The sequence below is a fragment of the Urtica dioica genome, chromosome 7 (genome assembly GCF_054948205.1).
Source record: "Urtica dioica subsp. dioica isolate 48M chromosome 7, U.dioica_male_clone48M_v1_H2, whole genome shotgun sequence".
NCBI lineage: Eukaryota > Viridiplantae > Streptophyta > Magnoliopsida > Rosales > Urticaceae > Urtica > Urtica dioica.
This window is the reverse complement of record NC_142762.1, coordinates 29,753,769-29,762,385: the sequence shown is the minus strand read 5'-3', so window position 1 is coordinate 29,762,385 and position 8,617 is coordinate 29,753,769. Positions and strand designations below refer to the sequence as shown.

The 8,617-nt window shown below is 34.7% G+C and overlaps 1 pseudogene; it reads left to right on the top strand.

Annotated features, from left to right (window-relative positions):
* Positions 1 to 2,200: 2,200 nt before the first annotated feature.
* On the top strand, positions 2,201 to 2,872 carry LOC149390716 (secreted RxLR effector protein 161 pseudogene; annotated as a pseudogene).
* The last annotated feature ends 5,745 nt before the right edge of the window (positions 2,873 to 8,617 follow it).

Here is an 8,617-nt window from a genome sequence, read left to right as displayed (position 1 = left end):
TCAGTTCAGAAAAAAAAAAAAAAAAAAAAACCACGTTTAGACATACAAAAAGTCACAAAAACAGGGATCACCATTTCTCAAAACTCAAAAGATAATATAAACAAATCCCTCACTTTAATGTCTTTTTTTAATGAAAAAAATTAGTCACTTGACTCATTCTCAATGTTTGCTGCGGGGCCACCATATTTTTTATTTATATAATTTTTTTTACAAAACTATTTCTGCCAGTAGTCTCATTATCATATGCATAGCAGCATAGGGTTCTGGTTGTAAACCAAAGGTCATTGAGAAACTTTAACAGAAGGACCAAAACATTGGTTTTAAAAAGTTTAAGGATGGTATAATTAAAATAAAAAGTTTAAAGACAAATTTCTTAAATGTATAAAGTTTAGGGACTAATTTATTAACATTGGTTTTGATTTTTTTTTTTTATTAATTCTTGCAGAAAGATGATAATGACCATTTGCTAGGAGCACTTCAAAACTGGGAGAGTCTCCCCCGTAAGGATGGCAAATTCACGACTCCTGCCGCTGAACATGCCTTTGTGAGTTGTTTTAAAATGATTGGGAATGCCACTAAGGCTCACAACATGCCTTTGTGAGTTGTTTTAAAATGGTTGGGAATGCCACTAAGGCTCACAGGTTTCTAGTAGTTGATGATTTAGATTTTTTTAGTGGTTAAACATTTATTTTTCATGTTTTGGTTTAGTGATATTATAAGCTAGTGAGGCCAAAATTTCGGTTAAAATTGCGTACAACATGTTGATTTAATTATTATTCTTTTTCAATAATATACAGGTTGAGATGGTAGAGCTCATTGCTGAGATGCGGCGACATGCTGAGGCAAAATGTCTTCCGGAGGACTTAGACGCGTGGGAGGCTGAAGCAATGAGAAAGGTTCTTGGGGAGAGAAGTGATTGGGCTCCCGGGATAGGCCCCTTGATCCCTAAAAGAGACTTGTTTTCTGCTCGGCGACGGGAGTATGAGGCTTCATCATCATCCTCGACATCACATGAGGCACAACGCAAGATCAACGAGTTGCAATCAGTAGTTCGGAGTCTCGTCGATATTGTTACAACGTCGATGACATTGCCTTCAGAGATAGCTGAGAAGTTGATGCGATTCACCGGAGAAGCTAGTGCCTCTCAGGGACATTCACACTGTTCTACCATGCATGCGCCTATCCAACCATCTAGCGAATCAACTCCACCGACATCTACTACACGTTCGACCGGCCTTGAAAGAGGAGGAAAACTTGCAAATGGGTCTATGGAGCAGCGGACTGCGTCTCAAGCTGGAGGAAGGGGGAAGGGATGTAGGGGCGGTCGCGGTAGGGGCAGACCTTAAGGTACTTCACATTACAAATGACATGCCTCCACGTTCAAGACAATGACTTTATTATGTATTATCGAATTTCTTGTGAATTTTTAGATGGTGTACATTTTAGTTCATAGTTTTTTTTTATCACTAAAGCACTTTGTTATGCATTTATGTTGTTGTGTACGACAATTTTATGATCAAGTTAGAAACAAGTTTATTTATAATTTGAATGTGTTTGACATCATAGACTTTTTAATTAAATTTTATGCAATTATAAATAAAATAAAATAAAAATATAACAAATATTTAGAGGCAAAAATCCGCCTCTAATGGATTTCTCGTCAATGATTTCATAAATGGCGGGAATTACATCAGAAGCGTAACTCCGCCTCTGAAATCCATCCCGCCATTTGGCGGAAAATATACCAGCGGTGGATTTCCGCCTCTAAATTCATCCTAATACAAGCATTAGAGGTGGACGTAGATGTGAAATTTCGCCTCTATTTTTCCGCCTCTATTGTCCAGGGGCAGAAAATTACGCCTCTACACCTTTAGAGTCGCATTTTTAGGGGCAACAAATTACGCTTCAGAATCCGCCTCTAAAGTTATATTAGAGGCAGAAATATAATCTTTATAGGCGGAAATTCCCGCCTCTAAATGTCATTTTTCTCCTAGTGTTGGGTCAAGCCCGGAGGATACTTGGAATGCTGATTGAAAGAAAGAGGAAGAACTTTTGGCTTAAGGTTCATCAGAAACCTTACTTCGAAAAGGTTGTGTCCAAGTTTGGCAGTCTGAGCTGTAAGCGTGTACTTATGTCTCTTGCACCACATTTCATTCTGAGTAAGACTCAGTGTCCAGCCTCCAGAGCTGAGATACTCTGAATGGAAAGTGTTCCTTATGCTAATGCTATTGGTTCTTTGATGTATGCCATGATAAGTACTAAACCTGATTTATCCTTTGCTATATCTTTGCTTAGCCGGTTTATGTCTAACCCAAGCCCTGAACATTGGCAAGCTCTTAAGTGGGTTATTGCCTATGTGAGTAGCACAGTTGACCTTGGATTGTGTTATTGCAAAAAACCTAGACCTTTTGATCTTACTGGATATGTAGATGCTGATTTTGCAGGTGACATGGATTCAAGGAAGTCAACCATTGCTTTCTGTTTTACATTGGGCAGGAATTGCATATCTTGGAAATCCAATTTGCAATCTCTGGTTGCATTGTCAACCACAGAGTCAGAATACATTGCAGTTTGTGATGCCTTTAAAGAGGTTGTTTGGCTCCAAGGCCTTCTAAAAGAGGCTAAGCTGATTGAGGATAATGTTGTGGTATATTCAGATAGTCAGTCTGCAATACACTTGAGCAAAAATCTTGTGTACCATGAAAGAACTAAACATGTGGATGTCAAGTTCCATTTCATCAGGGACTTGATAGCCACTGATGTTGTGAAATTGTGTAAAATTGATACTGAGGATAATCCAGCTGATATGGGAACTAAAATTGTTACTAACTCTAAGTTTAAGCATTGCTTGGGCTTATTGTTTGTTGAATAAGTGTGTTTTGCAGGTACTGAGCAGTGAAGTTCGTTGTAGAAGTAGGTCTGTACAGTTGAGAATTCTGGTTGCACAGTGCTGCTGAGCTTCAAGGTGGAGATTGTTGAGTTGAAGCCCATCAGCCCTTGTCGAAGCCCAGTGTCAGGCCCATCAAGCTGTAAGTGGACGTAGTGTCGTTTAGAGACGTTGCTCTGTCGTTTGTATTGGACGACATAAAAGTAGCTCTCTAATATGACCCGTTGATTTAAGCTTGATCCAATGGTCATCATCGAGCGCTTGAGAAGTCTATCCTTTAATTAGGGCACAGAGACTTTGGGTTCTATTAGTCTGTTCTGTTCTTTGTGGTTTTGGCTTCTGAGTTCTTTCATCTTCCTCTCTCTGAGTGCTTGTATTCTTGAGCGATCTACTCAATCGTGTTTCCTTGTGAGAAGCTGTGTAACAGAATCATTGTATTGAGAGTGATGTGATTGTTTGTGGAGAGAAATTGTTTGGTGAGGCTGAGGGTGTAACCGGAATACTTATAGTACAGACCGAGCTTCTCCGAACGGAGCTCAACGTGCACGTAGGTCTTTTTGGGCCGAAGCACGGGAAATCTTGGTTGTGTTCTCTCTTTACTTTGCTTGCTCGTTTTCTTTTGTGTGTTGGTGTGTGAATCAGTCAGATTAGGCTTTTAGATTTAGGGCAAATCGCTACACGTTCGATTTTTTTCGAAAAAAACTTGCCATTTGTAACGAAAACGCCCGTTGCTTTTCGATCTGGAAAATGAATAAATGCGAAGTTAAGCGTGGAGAATCTAAGAAAGTCGAGAGAAAAAAAAAATTTGAGCGATCGTTTTCCTTTTAGTCTGACGAAGAAGAAAGAGATTTTCGTGACAATCGGTAAAACTCGGGGCTTTTTCTTTCGTTTCCACGAGGCGTAGTGCAAATTCAGCAACAAATCGGCGAGTTTTGACAACCAAGTTCCCGACTTTCGTTTTCGGTTTGAAATCATAAACCCAGATTTTGTAAAAAAAATGGCGGTGAAGAAGCATGTGAAGGAAGAAAAAGAAGGAGATGAAAAAGGAGAGAAGAGACAAACGAAGAGAAGAACTACACGACGGCTTCACACAATCTAATGGCCGTTACTAAAGTTTGGCAGATTTCGTGGATCATCTCATGACATGGCAGGTATTCCGAACCCTTCCTCTGACTGGCGAATATATACTGCCACGTCACCTTTAATAGCTGGAGATAACTTGAGGTAAAAAACAGTATCAAAATTGTTAGGATTCAGTGCAACTGAGTGGTACCCGCAATGGCCATTAACATATGGGAATAACCTTGAGTTACCATTTCATTTTTTTTAAACAAGTTATCCTTTATATTATTGTACGGTTTGCACCAGAACCTTGATTTTTTTATTCAATTAGTAAATCATATATTGCACCAAAATTTTTAAAAAAAATTAAGTCATATTAATTGCATTCTATTTAATTAATAATTAAAAATTAATAAATTGACATAACAAGTGACAATTTAATTCATAATACATCAGTGTACTAGAAAAATGACGGATTATATGCAAGCAAAAGTTCCTAGATTCATGGAGATATAGAACAGGATATAAGTTATCATGCTTGCATATCCACCATTTGAGTCTCCAACGTTACTCTAGGGATAACAGGCTGATCTTCCCCAAGAGCTCACATCGACGGGAAGGTTTGGCATCTTTTATTGGTTCATAAATATTAAAAGAAAGCTCTTTTTCCATTCGATCCCAAAAAGTGGGGGAATTCGTATTAGCTTCAAATGATTTACAAATAATATCACACATTGATCAATCAAAGAGAGATTCAACAACTAAAAGAAAGATCGATTCTTTGGGATCCTTCCTTGCTTCAAACGGAACGAACAGATTATCGTTATCGATAAAAAATCACAAGACCATAGATAAATAAATTAAAAAAAAACTATTTAGAAACAAATACAAATAAATAAATGTTAATATATATGGCCAATATATACACATATATACCGTATTCTATATGAAAATTAAAATTAATAATATCTCATATCATTACATTATAATCTCATATAACTTTAATACATACACATTTTTTCCCTAATAGTTCAAACAAAATATTTTTATAAATGATAATCATGTAAAGTTATAAAATATTTTTGTTACGTCGATTGAATAATGTGTAATTGGAAAAACTGTACCAAAATGTTCTACGCTATGTTCTAACGTTATGAAAAATATATTGGTCTGTCTGTCAGAACGCGCAACATTTTATTCATTGTGTAGTTTGCACAAGTGCTATTTTTTACAAAATTCACTTCTAGTTATTACCTTGACGAGTTACCATTACCATAAACAAACCACAAAATGAAGGATAAATCTAAGTGTAACCAAAGTAGAATTCAAACAAAAGTTGCTCAAATTAACTTAAAATGGTTATCACAAAAACAAATTCGCAAGTATAAATATATGTATATTATATATATATATGTATATTATATATATATATATATATATAAAATAAATATAATTACAAGTACGTTTTTTTTATAAGATTTGAGTGATTTTTTGTGCAATTTTAGGAGTTATTAGCGATATAATTTATAAATATCAAATCAAATAAGAATTTTACAAGGGAAAAGATCATCATTAATTTATATTCATTATGATATAAATAAATAAAAATTGTTCTACATATTAAACTACATTTTAAACTCTATATATTTTATTGTGAAGCCCCAAAATTTAATCTCTTATGAGATTATTTATTCTTGTACTTTATTTTCAATTTTAAGTTGATATCAATGTCATATAACTAATAATGTTGCTTCCTTTTTTGGTGAAGTAAAATCAAGTTAGTAATATGTATATATCATATATATATATATATATGTATATATATATAGCTGTACGTGTAATAGTGTTATAGTTTATAACTAGTATATTATAAATAATGTCATATATTATATACTGGTAATGTGTTTTCACATATTTTTATTATATATATATAATATATACGTATATTATCCATATGTCACATTAGTTAAGTCAGCCTTTAGGTTACTATAGGTTAGGATATACGTATATACTTATATATTAATAATAATAATTAATATTAGAAGTAGGATTAGGGTTTGGGGTTTTAGGGTTTAATTAAGTCATATTTAAACATCCCCTCCTCTTCTTTTAACGCTTTTTCTCTGCTCTCCCTCCCTCATCCCTCTCTTGATTTGAAAATTCATAGCTCTAATTAGGTATGCTTTCTTTTTTCTCTGGTTCGGATTCCTTGAAAACGGTTTCTTAAAACGCTTGTTCTGGTTTCAAAAAAATTGTTTTTGCATTGATTCTTTTTGAAAAAGTTAGTTTTAAGTGTCTTCTATCTAAATCTGCAATCGAAAAATAGTTTTATGAAATACAGAATATTTTCCGATTATTTTCAAATCAGGGCACAGACCTGAGACCTATTCCCGATTTTCAAACTTTAAACGCTTACTGTGGATTCAACAAATTTGGTTTTGCGTTCATTCTTTTTGGAAACGTTAGGTTTAAATGTCTTCTATCTAACCCTTTAATCGAAAAATATTTTTATCAAATACAGAATATTTATTGATTATTTTCAAAACGGTGCGCAGAGAGTTTTTGACAAAAATTTTAAGGTTAGATTTTAGCACTTCAAAACGGTCGTGATGCCTTTACAAAAAGTGATCCAAATTATGTTTTATACGTACTGGAATTTTTACAGAAGTTTTCTCAGAGTTTTTATTTTTTACCGAAACCCTAATAGCCAAGGGTATTTTGGTAATTTCACTTTGAAAATCGTTTTTGAAAATTTCAAGATCCTGTGTCTTTAGAAATTTTCAACAGTAGCTTAATAATATTTTTTCCCATCAATTAGGTTTCGAGCCGCGTAGCTTTTCCGACCCGTTTAGTTTTCCCGAGCCGTCCTCGACCAACGGTCGTGATTTCCGAAGCGAAGGTGAGAATAATCTCACTACAACACGGATTTGTTCGAAAATAAATATTTGTGATTATGCAATCTGTTTTAGTAGTGTTATGTGACTTTATATGGTTTTTTTGTTGATATGTGGATATGTTATGTTTCATGTGTTTATGGTGTGTTATGATTCAATTATGCATGTTATCTATAATATGTTCTTATTCTAAGCATGTTATCAAGTATGTCAATAAACTATGTTGTTCTTGCATTTGACGTAATCAAGTAATAAGTTTAGCAAGTAAATAAGAGGGTCGTACCGCCTCGATCCAAGGAGGTAACAAGAGGATCTTCTCGAGCCGAATCAAGGGCTCACCTAGAGAAGTTCCTCACAAGTTTATCAGATAGATGGGACGTTCTATGGGAGGTTGCAGCCCTATAGTTCGTTACCAAAGTGTACACTGAAATTGGTACGACTACTCTAGGGGACCCCGAATTAAAATATGTCAGACTTTACTTTTTGATATCATGTGTGTGACGACCCGACTTTTCGGACCATCTTACTTATCTTACTTTTTAAAAACTTTAGAAAATTTGAGGTAAATTTTTTTTTCAAACATAACTTAAAATGTAAAATTTGAAAACTCGTAACCTAAAAATAAATTTTCATTTAAACTTGATGAACAAAAACAACCAAAAGTCGAAGTTGCATAATCGGAAATTAAAACCCAAAAATACCATTGTAAATAAATACCATAAATAAAGTCGTAACCTTTAACGAAATTGAAAAACATAACTTTAACCATGAACAATAAAACCTTGGGTTTGGATTATTGAAAAACTGAAAGCAAAGCGGAAGTCTTTTATTTTCGAAAACGACAACCATAACCCAACCATCTCGCTATCGCCGCCACTGATCCACCCTCCTCACTTGTTCATATGTTGTTTACCTACAACACGGACGTATAAACATAGAGTGAGCTAACGCTCAGCGAGAATAACTATAACTCACAAAACATAAGTAATAAAATAAAATGCATGAACCGATTATTAGTATTTTAAATTTAACCGTGACATGAGATACCCTATTTAAACGTCTATCGTATTTTAGTTCGGGGGTCCACTAGAGTAGCCGTACCGATTTCAGTGTACACTTTGGTAACGAACCATGGGGCTGCGACCTCCCATAGAACGCCCCGTCACATACATAAACATATGAGGAACTCTCTATGTGAGCCCGTAGTTCGGCTCGAGAAATTCCTCTAGTTACCTCTGTAGTTCGAGGCGGTACGACTCTCTTGCTTACTTAACTTATTAACCGTGTTTATTACGTTAAAAGCATGAGCGACATAAGATAAAAAAAAAACATACATGATAACATAGCTAGCAAGATAAGATGTGTTATAGATATTCTAAAACACACAGCATAAGATAACATAACTCACATATCGTCATACCAAATCATACCAAGCACATTCCGAACAAACACACACACAAAAATTCACACAATACATAAATACTTCATATCACATAATACTTAGTATATTTTGAATTAATCCGTGTTGCAGTGAGATTATTCTCACCTGGATATCGGAATTACGATCGAAGACCGTCGAAGGAAAAGGATGCTCTTAATGACTCGGAACCTAAACGGAAAAGGTTGACTATTACTTATCAGGTAAGAAAAGGATTTAATACATGACTTAGTTTCTGGAAATTTCTAAATTTCGGCTGAAGGTGTAAATTACGAAAATACCCTTGAGGTCGATAAAATATTTTTTTTGAAAAATAAATCTATAAAAATTACTGTG